The 12,801-nt window shown below is 40.5% G+C and overlaps 1 protein-coding gene across 3 annotated transcripts in view; it reads right to left on the bottom strand.

Annotated features, from left to right (window-relative positions):
- DAAM2 (dishevelled associated activator of morphogenesis 2) overlaps positions 1–12,801 on the bottom strand; it is a 173,132-nt gene that overhangs the window by 136,615 nt on the left and 23,716 nt on the right. The window lies entirely within an intron of this gene.

Genomic DNA, 12,801 nt, shown 5'->3' with positions numbered 1-12,801 from the left:
CCATGCAGCTGCTTGGTCTCTTCAGGACACTCACCTGCTAGACTATACCCAGGAGATGCTGTGAGTGAGATTACTTCCAGCAAAATTGCCCAACATTCGTTGGGGCCAGGCCTATCACGTGCTGTAGCTGAGCTTATCTAGCCACGTCCAAATTTCATGGAGTTACTCTTTGAGGACTAAGAAGAATTTAGTATAGCAGTTCTAAAGACTGGCCTGCAGTGATGCCTGCAAAGACAGCTTGTCTGACCTCTTAAAGGCATGTGTGGCCCTTCAAGGCATTCATTCAAAATGGGGATTAATTGAAGAGAACATCTCAATTAGTTGATACTTTTTCCATTCAACTGTGTGCCATAAAAGGAACATTTTACTATTTAGAGGACATGCAGGAAATCCTTTCTCTAAATGCACTTATCAGTCTGCTCTGCAGCCTAGCACTCTTCACCGCTGTTGCTTGCAGAAAGAATTATGCATACAATCTGCAAACTTCACTTGCCATGTGTGCACAAGACATACTGAATTTCTATAATTAGAATTTAAAGAGACTTTGGCTCTTGCCTCCAGAACAAATTTTCACAAAACAAACCAGCTTCCATTTCCATGAAAACAGGAAGCAAAAATCCAAAACAGTGCAGCTTATTGAACAGGTCTGGTTAAAAGGAGAAAAGATCTGGCTTAAAAAGAAAAAATGAGTAATTTTGAAAGAAAGTGCAAGCTATTCTAATGTCAGGGATACATTTTGAGGTATTTCTTTTAAAGAAAAGCAACAACACATATTTCCCCTTTCACCAATATTTTCCCCTTCTTCTGTAAAAGAAATTAATACAATACAGAAGGGAATTTAGAAAAATCTATCACCATTGATTACATAGCATTCAACAGCATAAAAAAAAGAGAAATAAATAGTTACAAATAAATACATGTTTCTGACATGATTTATCACACATTTTGAAATATCCAGCTCTCATAAGAATGTGGAAACATTTGGGAAAATCTGTGTTTTCTTCAAAATTTGGCAATTCTGAGTACAAACCTTTTCAATAAGAAAATCTCAACGGAAAAATTTGCATGAGACATGCTGAGCTCTTAGACTGAGGTCTAACCACCACTGTCAGTAAGGGAGATGAACAGTTACTAAGACCTAGTCTGTCTTTTGAGACTAGGCATTCGAGCAGTCCTCTCCAACACCTCTACCACCAGCCACAGTCCTTCAAGAAACAGCAATAGGTGAGCTGCTAGTTTGGCCAAGGACATGGAAGTTCTCCTTTAACCCAAGCTGTGCCCTCCACTCTCAACAGGTAGCACAGCACATAGCAGGAGATAGAATAAACAAAACCCACTGGGCTCATTGTCTTGAACCATAAGACACAGGTGGGAAATGAGCAAATCTCTCTGACATAACATGGGAAACAACTCAGTAGCTAAGAATCCTTTCTTTTGCTGAGAAGTTTTGTATGCTACAGTGGTTGGGGAGAAAAACTAAAACAATGTAAATACAAATACAAATCAATACTCTATATCAATGCTAACCAAAGGGATAGCAAAACAGGAATATCCAATTGTGTCCACAATGTGATGTACTGCTTTTTAGATCTTCTCAGACTTTATCACTTTTCAAATCCCATTTCAAGCAAAAAAAAAAAAAAGAAACATCCTACAATTTTAAGATGTGCCTGGAAAGTACTGCAGATTGGTAGCAAGCTAAGTGATAACCATGGAATGCTAAGGAGATAACAGCAAAACAGGAAGATATTTCTGTATGCTAGGTGGGCAACAAACGAGTACAGGCTGGAAGCATGAAGGATGTGAAAGGCGACAGTGCAAAACCCTGGCCTCAGGTTTATTTGGCTTCCATTGGCCTCAGTGAGACTTACACTCACCAATCTGATAAAAAAATCTCATGAACTATGAAGCTGAAAGGATTGTACCAATCAGCTAGTCTGACCTCATACATAGCACAAGCCACAACATTGCTATAAATTAATTCCTGCCTGAAGTAGAATATAACTTTTCAATAGGCATCTCATTTGATTTAAAGATTTCCAGCAGTAGAAAATTTACCACAACTCTCAGTAAACTGCCTCTCACTTTAGAAATTGTTTCATCTGCCAAGTTTCAATTCCCAGAGTCTGGGCTCTGACTTACTTTCTCTAGATTGAAAATGCTATCACCAAATGTTCTCTGTATAGCTCATTATAAACAGTGATCAACAAGTCACCTTTTAAACACCTCTATAAATAATTACAGGATAAGCTTTTGAGTCTCATCCATCAATACATGGGATTAATCAATGTTAAATTCCGTAATGCTCCATTTATGACCTCTGCAGCAGTCTGTCACATATACAATGGTCACTTGAAATACAGTTCATTCTTGGATCAAAGGAATTAGTCAAGTTTAAAACAGAAATTATTTCTCATGGCAACCTGGCAGGATACAAGGATATCACAATACAGGTATGAAGAAAATGATGGTCTGCTTAAGATCATTCAGCAAGTACATGGCAGAGCCCAGAGTAATGCCAGTTCATCCAGACTTAAAATATTTATCCTTGTTCATAATGCCATCTTCCTGCACAGCACAAGACAGAAACTATTCTAAAAACAAAACAAAAAACCACATCCTGGAATCTCTCCAGATTTGGAGCAAGGCTTTTGAGCTATTTGCATGCAACTGAAAGCAATATAGAAAAAAATCTTGGTATCTGCATAATAATATCCTTCCTGATTACTTTGAGGCAGAGAAAACATACCAAGTAAATGAAATTCATAGGCCTGCACCCACAGTAGGCCCACTCACAGATTCTTGTTCTCTTGCATCTGCAGAGGTGCTTGGCAGGACCAGTTCCAGCAGCCTACTGAGGCTTTACTATCAATTTGATTTCTAGGAACGAAGTAGTCAACAAAAAAAAAGTCTGTCTCACAAATTCCAGTTTGCTAATGCAAACATCATAAAAAAACCACAACAACTTTAAAAACAAAATATTTGAAAGTCAGTTTCCCTTCTTTACTAGCTGCCAAGAGCAGAGTTCAGGGCGCCCTGCTTCTTGAGTTGATGAAACCATTAACACCTACAGCAGCGTCAGGAATGTTAGTCTGCCCTCAGGACTTGGTAAGTAATAAGAAACTGGTGTCAGTTTCACATTTAAAAACCAGTTCCAAGTAATAAATTTCCAATTTCTGATCCGGATGGAAGCCCAGCCCAAGCAGCATAGCAAAGGCTCAAAGCACTTCACTAAAAAGGTATCAACACTGGCAACTGTGCCAGCAAGATGCTCATGAAAACAATTGGAAGATATCTAACACAAAAATATGCCTTGCTGCAAAATGCATCCAGCAGAGTGTGTGGAGAGTTATTACAAAAAACCAGTGAACCACACTGGCAGCACAGAAAACTTGTGTCTCTCTTTAGTCAGTCCTTTTGTTGCTACAGACGCCAGACCAAGACTTAGGGAGACCTTGTGTGGCAACATCAGGCAGCCAGTCTGGAAGCCAGAGAGCCAGCATGAATTACAGGGTCTGTATGCATTTAGTCACTTCAATAAAGAACCCCCTTTATATTCATTACAACACAGTTCTGTCTTCACTGCTACAAGGGGTGCTACAGAGGAGGCATTAGCAGCTGCTCCTTGCAAGAGTCAGTCTTCTAATAGGATAAAGGTGGGGTGCAGCCCTCTTTCCAGCAATGTGAGACTCAAGTGCCTCACAGCACATGGGGATAGCTCTGTCATGGCTCATCTCACTCTTTCCCAAACACAGCTCCACAAGAGCCATCTTACACAAGTTGTATGTGCCCACTTCCATTTCCATTTGACACTACTGCTGTGTTTTGTTCCTCCCCACAAACATACGTCAGATACCCTTCCTGAAAACACCTCCTCTGACGTGTGGTCCCGTGCACTGCTAGTGCCATATGCCAATCCTCCAGTAAAATTCACTTCCTTGTGTCCTACCAATAGTCCAGGGTTCTCAGTCATTTCCAGTCCCTTGAATTAGCATCCAACGATGTCCTGTTTACATTTCAGGGCTGTGGTAGAAATAAACACCACAATGTCAGGACATTCCATCAGCAGGATTCCAGCGCAACCATGCTGGGCTGTGACCAGGATGCTGAACCAAGCGTGGCCTGACTTTTTACTTTATCTTATTTCCTCTTCCTTATACTTCCATTACCTACCAGAGGATACCTTCTATAGAAGACAGTCCCTGCAAGCAGTGAGCACACTGGTACGGTCTTTACAATTGTTAAGTTACTAAACAAGGAATTAATCAGTAAGGAAATAAACACAACAAGCAGGGAAGGGGTGCTAGATCACAGAAAAGGATTTTATGTTTAGTCAAACAGTAGTTCAAAGTAACATAATAGTCCCTCTATCTGCCAGATGATGAAACTGAGGTGTGGACAAGGCAAAGCCATTTCCTGGTTAGATGGTTGCAAGAAACTAAATCCTGCTGTCAACTATGGTAGCAGTAAAACCAAAGATGAGTCAAAACAAATTAATTTCAATTATTCTTAATTATATTTCACCTACTTAAGTAGCAATACTTGAATAATCAGAGGAGACATCACAAATGCATCTGCTATTAAACCTCAGCCAAGAGACACTTATTTCTAAGTAGGTTATAAAATTTCCAGACTAGAGAAAAGCCTGTTAGCAAAAAGGCTGTCCTGTGGTATGACTAAAAAGTCTCTACTTCTCACCCCAGCAATGTATAAACAAATGCTGTCTTCTCCATTCCAATTAGAATATCAAATGTAAATATTATGAAGAAGCATCTCTCAAGACACACAAATTGGATGGCTACCAAGGACAGTCTGAATGCTTTGAAAGCAGCATTTTCTATGATGCATCGGATCTCTCAGAATCAGAGAAAACAAAGAAGGGAAAGACATACTTGAAGAAAAAGAAAGCTTGCCTACTCTTTCTGTCCCAGTGTAAAAAAACCTCTACTGAATATTTAATTGAAGTGACAGTTCAATCTAGATTTCAAGTGTTGCCATTTTATGCAGAGTAGAGTTACTGTTTAGGTACTGATTCTTGGGGGAATATAACTGGAAGCCAGAAGATTGTGTTGTTGGAATGAATGCTTGCTCTTTGGGGTTGAATTAGCATGGAAATGGCTCTCTAGCACTTGTGTAAGATTCTCATCTTCAAGTCACAACCCAGGCCAGGGCTGTCTATAAGACAGTTTTGTACAATGCTTTAGTCCCACAGATATTTACGAAGACTGATAGCCCTGAAGACTATTTGGAAAACCCAGAAAGTGTGGTAAGAACTGCAATCTACTCCCTAAATAAAGGGAGATAAGATCCATGTTCCAGGCTTGCAATGATCTCCCTCCACACTTCTAGGTGTCAGTTATTATCCACCATTCACCAAGTAGACCAGACCTGACAGAGGCCTCAGTATAACAATGGCAGCTTTGAGAATCTGTCTCAGGTCCCACTGCTGCTGTGAAGATTTTCTGTTCAATGAAATTTGTTCCAGAAGAATTGTATGGAAGCCTAAGCCTCACCACATTTAGACCATGATGCAAGACTCACCTCTCTGTCCAAAGCATAGTGTGAACTGCAGACTCAGAACCTCCTGGCACTTTTCCACGAGCTGTATTTTTCTTTCTCCCTGTCCCCGAAGTTTACAAGCACATTGTTGGAGGCAGGTAGGGAGTTCTGGTACTTTTGCTCCCCCTGTTTGGGAAGCTGTTGATTTAAACCATGTGCACACAGTGAAGTCTCGACAAGGACATTATAAATGCATGTAATGATGTGACGGCTGCTGGCGATCAATGGAAAAAAAAGAGAGGAAGGAGGGGGTTACTGGGTCTTGGGCCAGCTCCTAATGGACAAGCTTCAACATCACAAAACCAAGCACTGCAGCTGCCACAAATCACATCAATCAGCTCTCTCCCCAGAAGAGTCAGGCAGCAAATGGATAGGCACTGACCAAGCTGCTCTCTCTTAACAAGGTTTCACAGGACTCTGGAGTTCACTGGCAAGACAGGCTGTGAGCAAATTTGATGTATATTGCCCACGCTTTGCCTGCCACTTTAGCATCTTTAACAAATACTACACTAACTTTAAAAATAATCAGTGGGCCCAAGTTAAAAATAAATTGCAAGTTGGCTTCCATGAGAAAGCAACTGAGCCAATACCATTTATAGTAATTCGACGTGTCACTGAATAGCATCATTTTTATAAATACACTGAAAGCCGGACATGAAATAACTGGTTAACAGCTCCCTAATCACAAGGGCTTCCTCTGCTACACATTTTTCCTATTTATCCAATGGCTTCTGTTTTATATCTAGTTTGCTAATGGAAAGAGGGGCAGGGGGAGGGGGAAAATTGGCCTTAAACTGATCCAGCAGATGCACAGAGCTGGGGCCTCAAACACTGGCTTCTTTTCTGCAGCCACCAAAGGGCGGTGGGGGAGAGACATTTCAGCAAAATTCTTTCTCTGCTGTAACTACCACAGAAACACATTTCCCTCTGTTTGTAGCCACTCAAAATAACTGCAGCTCAAATGCCAGAAGAATATTTTGTGCTCCCTGCATTTAGAAGGGAAAGAAATGGGAAAATACTAAAGAAAGTTCCTAGTATGGTGGTCTCAAAACAGCAGTAAAAGGCTTCCAAAAAAGTACACTCTCATAAAGAAAGCAAAACAATCTAGCCCAAAAATATTTGGTATTTAATGATCCTAAAGTGTTTTAAAACCATGCATAGGAAATACATCATTTTATAAGACTGTTCATCTTCTAGGCTGTGTAAACCATTCAGAGTTTTAGAACAACTCTCTGTAACAAATTTCTTACAAGTGCCAAGAATGCCTTTGCAGGCTTGACTGTGTGTAGCACAAGCAGCTATCATCATTTATGAATGTATCAAAATAATTAAACAAATTTCCTCAGGTATGTTGATTTCTGTCTGCACTGATTAAAGCTAGGATGCACATTGAAGCCTGTGTACTTTCACAACTTCAATACCCTGCCTTGTGTTACTAAATGGGTGGGACAACGCCTCACACTGGCATAAGGCCATAAGGCCAGAAAAAAGATGAGGGATTCACCACCAACTCGAAGTTCCACCTACCTTTGGTTTGTCCACTTTAATTTTAAGGTGCTTGATAAATACTTCTAATCTACAAAATGTTTTTAATCTACAAAGGTGGATGAGGGGGGCACTATACATGCATGCAGAATGTGATTGCAAAAGTTGTCTAAAACTCAAGTCAGTGCCAGAGGCAAGAAGCAAACACCTGCCTTGGGTTCTGTATACCCATGAGGACCTTAGCTCCAGGGAATAAAGTTTCACTGCATCTCTCTATTCCTGTACTGCAGTATTAGCCCCAGAAACAGGCATGCAAATCTCCTAACCAAACTAAGTCTCTTGACATCAAAACTATGCTTATGTTACTTGCATGTCCTTGCAGTCCTCCCTCAGCATCCAAAGGGACACTTCTCTCTGTTGTGATGAATTATTTCCTAATTATTTGTCAATAGTTTGTCTATCCAGAGCAGAAGGAAAGAGTGGTGGCGAACATCGATAGGTTAGTGACACTGAAATAATCTTCTTTACCCACACCAGTGTGGGTAGGTTCTGGTCTCTAAACTATATTTCTCATTGCTTAGGGTAGTCTGTGCTTAATGCACTTCCAAGTCTGGGTGAAAGACATTTCTCTTTGTGAATGAGTGAATTTGTGGAAAACTTAATAATGTATCAGTAGGAACTTAGTGCTGAAGGTCACTTCAGATGCAAAAAACAAACAAAGTTTATTCACATGGTAAGTTTGATCCCAACTTTATGAAGCAGGCCATTTATAGCTAAGTTTTATAATTCCCCCATAAGGTTAGCTACACACATAGCTTTAGGAATGACTGTCTGCAACCCATGACCTTTGCCACCAGTAGAGTTGACAAAGGAGAAATAAAAGCAAGAAGCAACTTTCAGTGTAAGCATGACTCATGTGAGCCAGGGACACCATGAGATCTGTTCCTTCTTCCCCTTGGGTCTCTTGATCTCCTTTCACCACTTGCAGGTCAGGACATAATGTTCACAGGAACAGCTCAGCAGGTTTAATTCTATAACAAATAATGCAGAACTTCCAAGAGTAGTTCCTCTCCTCTTGCTAATGGCTGAGGGGAAGGACATTACCTGGAGTGCTTAGTACTGCTAGTCCAAGCATAGATGCCCTGCCCCATGCTAGATAAAGTCAGAGAAGACAGTGGCCCACAGCTAATGCCTTGACATGCTGAGTGGGATTACAACCAAGGCCTGCACTTTGTATGAAGAAGCAGCAAGCAGACTGCCAAGACCCCTCTCTAAATACATTTCAAAGTGGGTTATTGTGAGGAGTGTGAGCATTATGATCTCAGCTGCCAACAAGTACTTCTGTGGGAAGCAGTTTGCAAGCGGGAACGCATTCTCCCAACAATCCAGGCTTTGACCCATATTTGTGCTGTGCAGTTAATCTAAGTGGAATTAGTGCTGATGAAAGGGGCCATATGGACAGCCCTTGAGACAGAAATCTTATTTACCCACAGAAATTTCCGTGGCCAGCAGCACTGTAAGATACATCTTACATGCGTGTGCCAAAGCCATGTGCACTTCTCTCCAGCTGCCTAAACAAGCACTATCCAACCCCAACTTTCTGTAAGATGGAAGGGAAAAAAATTGTGATTCTGAGGTTCATGAAAAGTAACTAGAAGAATTATGCTAATGCATTTTTATATAGCACACAGAACCAGTGCTATCTGATTAGTGCTATGTTTGTCTGGGTCTGAACAGAGGACATCTGAGAACATACCTATTGGTAGTCTTAAAATATTTTTGTCAAATTTCAAAACAAACTCAGTGTGTTAAAACCAAAGTGTGTTTTTCCATACTACCACATATTTGCCTCCCTTTCTTCTCAGTCTACAGCTCCTTTGGTGTACTCCAGAACTGCTTAGACCAAAACTTCCAGTTAAGATCTCCTTCAGTTACAATGAGAGTGTGAGACAGCGAGGAGCATAAAGGCAGCAAAACAGAAGTTATGACTGGACTAAGATCCTACTTTTCATGGAAAGTGAGGCTTATAACATAATTCCCTTGTGTCCTCACAAGGCACATGGATTGTGTCTACACAAACTTTGGAGGACACCATGCATATTCTTCACATGCAAGATAGCAGCATATCACACAGCTGTCAGAGAAGCATCCCTTGTTAACATTCTTCAGCTTGTTTTATGAACTGAGATTTTGCAGAGAAGAGCAAATAGAATAAGCTGTCCAAAAAACAGTGTTAAATGATGGTATAAGAGTAGAGACACAGGCAAAGATAGGTGGACCAGGGGTCCATGTACTGGACTGTACTCTGTCAGTAAACAGGAATAATTTTTCCTCTCAATTAGATTACATGTGCTGAAAGAACTATGGTAGTCCAGGACCCTTTAATTTCTTAAAATACAATGGCAGATGGCATTAGCAAAGCTGCAGTTGGATTCACTGCTGTTCAGCATGTGTTAGCAGAAACAACATCTGGTGCCCTTCCTTACATTTCTTTAGTTTTCAAATGGGAACATGCTTTATTTAATTACTTTCTAGCTACCCTATGCAAAGTATCCCCCACATACTCTTCTGGTAGATTCCTCTGCACGAATACAAGCTGAAGTATTACAGCAGATCATTGCCTTTCACATGCTTTCATGCTAACCACTGAAGTTCTTGCTTGACCACTACTGACAGGTACACAGACAATTCAAAAGCTTATTGCTGCAGACATCCTTAAAGCACAGATCACAGAGGAAATACATAATGTCACCAGCAGAACGTGTACAGCTTCACTGTTTGCCTGTATCCTGTCACTTCTGACCATCATCTTTGCCTGGCAGAAGAACACTGGTCTTTCAAAAGAACATGCACATAAAGCAGAGGCAACATTACATCTTGAATTATCCCTGTATGGAGATATGCATATGTCTGTATGCCATTGTCCTGTTGCACATTCCAGAGCCAGACTACTCAGGCTTCATTTGCCCCTGGCTTCTACAGCCAGAGAGAGGGCTGTATGCTTTGAGGAGACAGGGTAGGGATCTATTTGTGGCATGTCTGCCTTCAGCCATGAGAAAAAAGACTGATACTATATTCACTTGCACCTTTCTCCTGAGCTTAGGGGTAAATTGCAACTCAGTAATGAATGGAAATGAATGGAACACATTTTTCCCAATAAACAAAGCTCAAGTGTTTACATTGGAGCTTAACCCTCCCTTCCACCAAAGCAGTGCACTGAACAGTTGCACACCAGGACAGTCTTCCCAGCTAAGAAGTGTTTGGGGAACTCCCAACAACGCATTGTCCAGCCTGAATTCACACTTGGACAAGGCTCCAAGCACTAGACCTTTTCCCTTCCAAGCAGTAAAACAGTGGTAATATCTCATGCATAAAAACAACCCCAGTTCTGCTTGTACGTCTTAAGATAGTACTATTTCCACTTCTATCAGATCCTCAGTTTGTTTATACTGATAGTTCCTTGGAGCAGTGGCATCTTCTCCTTTAGCTCCTCACTGGAGCTTAGCTACAAACAATAATAGTCAAATCTGCATTGGCAACATCTTCTATGGCCAGGCATGAAGCCCAGGAAAGTATAAAAAATTCTCTCACTCCAAATACATTCTCCTACGCTTGCTCTGCACTCTCAGTTGTACCATATTCACCTCAGAGGGGGTGAGTTTGCCTTTTAATCCATTGATTACGATCACACAATCATAGCAACACCTTCCCAAAACACTGCTAATATTGGACCACCCAGAATGGTATCAGGATGAACTAATGAGTAATGGGATGAACCATCTCAAACCATACAAAGTAGGAGGCACTGAATTCACTGCACCAGATTAGCACTGCTATTTATTGGTTACAATATCTATACAGACAGGGGTTTATGCAATAAGGTCATCCATTCCAAGAATCTAAGCACTCAAAAAGATGGCAGAGAAATATCAGGTACAGAAAAATGGCTGTACTTCCCCCTTCTGCATTAGACCCCCTTGCAAAAAGCCATTCTCCCTCCCCACATCAGCACTAAAAACCTCTTGCAAGTATTGTTCTCCTTAGTGTGCAGGTGATGACTTGTTTAATACACAAATCTGGCTCTAAATTTCATGCTTTGTGGATAAATGTACAGGTCACACAACTCAGCACCTGACACAAAGATATTCCTGTTAGATGAATGTCAGAATGGACCAGTATAATCGAAAATTACCTCTTGCAGAGCACAAACTGCAGAATCTCACCTAGTAACTTATTATTCACTCTCTCTCATAGAGAAAGAAACAGAGTTGTCACTGCATGGTATAATGTTTTGGGTTTTTCTTCTGACTCCCATTTACAACAAGCAGGAGATGTCTCAACAGCCAAAGACATTCATCAATTCAAGTTTGATAACCATTCAAATTACCTTACTCCTTGACCGTCCTTACCAAGGATCAGTAAATGTTTTACAAATATCAATTAATTTAGTCTCAGGTAATGATTAAAGAAGTCCTCTTTCTCCTAACTCCAGATAAAGAAAGAGAATTAGAAACCATAAAACTACACCTATACAAAGCAGCATTGTAAGAGTCACAAACAGCACCTAAGTGCCCTCTTTTCAAGATCAGCTTGATTTTTTGGACCAACCATTCCCTTTAAAGTAATCACGTAATGCAGAAAACTTGGGGTTTATTTTCATTATTTCATTATCTTGCATAGGAGAGATCCAGAAGGGACAATAATCACATCCTGTGACCTCCACTATGCTGAACAGTAGCAAAGAAAGTTTGATCCCCAAGAATTTTTTTCATGTCCTTCTCCAAAACGCAGTGTTTCTCCATCAATGAAAGCATTACAGAATTTCATATGTATAGTGGTATGGTAGGACTGCTCAATTATAGAGAAGGCAGCAATTCTTTTAGTGTGGGGCTCCACAGACCACAAATGGGCAAGGAGAAACAATATCCAAGAGGAGAGGACAGGGCTGATTTTGGTTCTTTTTGGCTTTTTTCAGGGGCAGAGGACTGGGGTGAAGCAGTGAGCTGAAAGAAAAAAAAAATAGAAAAACAACAACAAAAAAGTTCCAACAAAAACCCATCAGACGACAACAAAATTTGTTGTACTTCAGTGCCTCTAAATGTCTCCTGCCTTTGTATGGATGTAACACAATACTGAACCTGCAAAATGCAAGTTCCACCACAAGAATTCTTTCTGCATCTCAGAAACCATTCACTGGTAGATTACCAAATTGTAGTTGATCAGGTATAGATAGCACTGACTTTCAGATGTTGCAGGCAAAATGTTTAGGAATACTGCTCAAATGTAACTTTCTTTCCCATGTAGTTTGTATTTGTGACTGAGGCAAACAGAAAGCAATTACACTACCACAAAGCTAAGAAATAGCTACAAATTTGCTGCCTCTGGCCAAATTCTTTGCTTACTCATAGAAAAACATGTCTGACTTCAGTAGGACTTTCTTAGCATTTCAAAGGTGCCCTTGGCCTCCAATGGGATGCAAGGTGTAAACAAGCCAAGAACTTGACCCAAATTTGCTTACTCTTCAAGACAACTACAAGTTACAATTCCCAGCAAATTTTATGATGCCATTACTTTGTTCCATCAACACCACTTGAACTCAGTGGCTTTCCTTTTGACCTTTTCAGCTGATTCTTCTCATTTGCCAGGCTGATCATAAGGTTCTGAGAAAGATACAGTCTCTTCCTATAATTTGCTCTTGAATAAATTAAAGCACGCTGGTTCTACTCTTCTGATTCCCCTTAAGTTCTACTTAATAAT

This window comes from Oenanthe melanoleuca, chromosome 3, assembly GCF_029582105.1.
Source record: "Oenanthe melanoleuca isolate GR-GAL-2019-014 chromosome 3, OMel1.0, whole genome shotgun sequence".
NCBI lineage: Eukaryota > Metazoa > Chordata > Aves > Passeriformes > Muscicapidae > Oenanthe > Oenanthe melanoleuca.
Note: the sequence above shows the minus strand (reverse complement) of the source record. Positions and strands in the feature narration are given on the sequence as shown.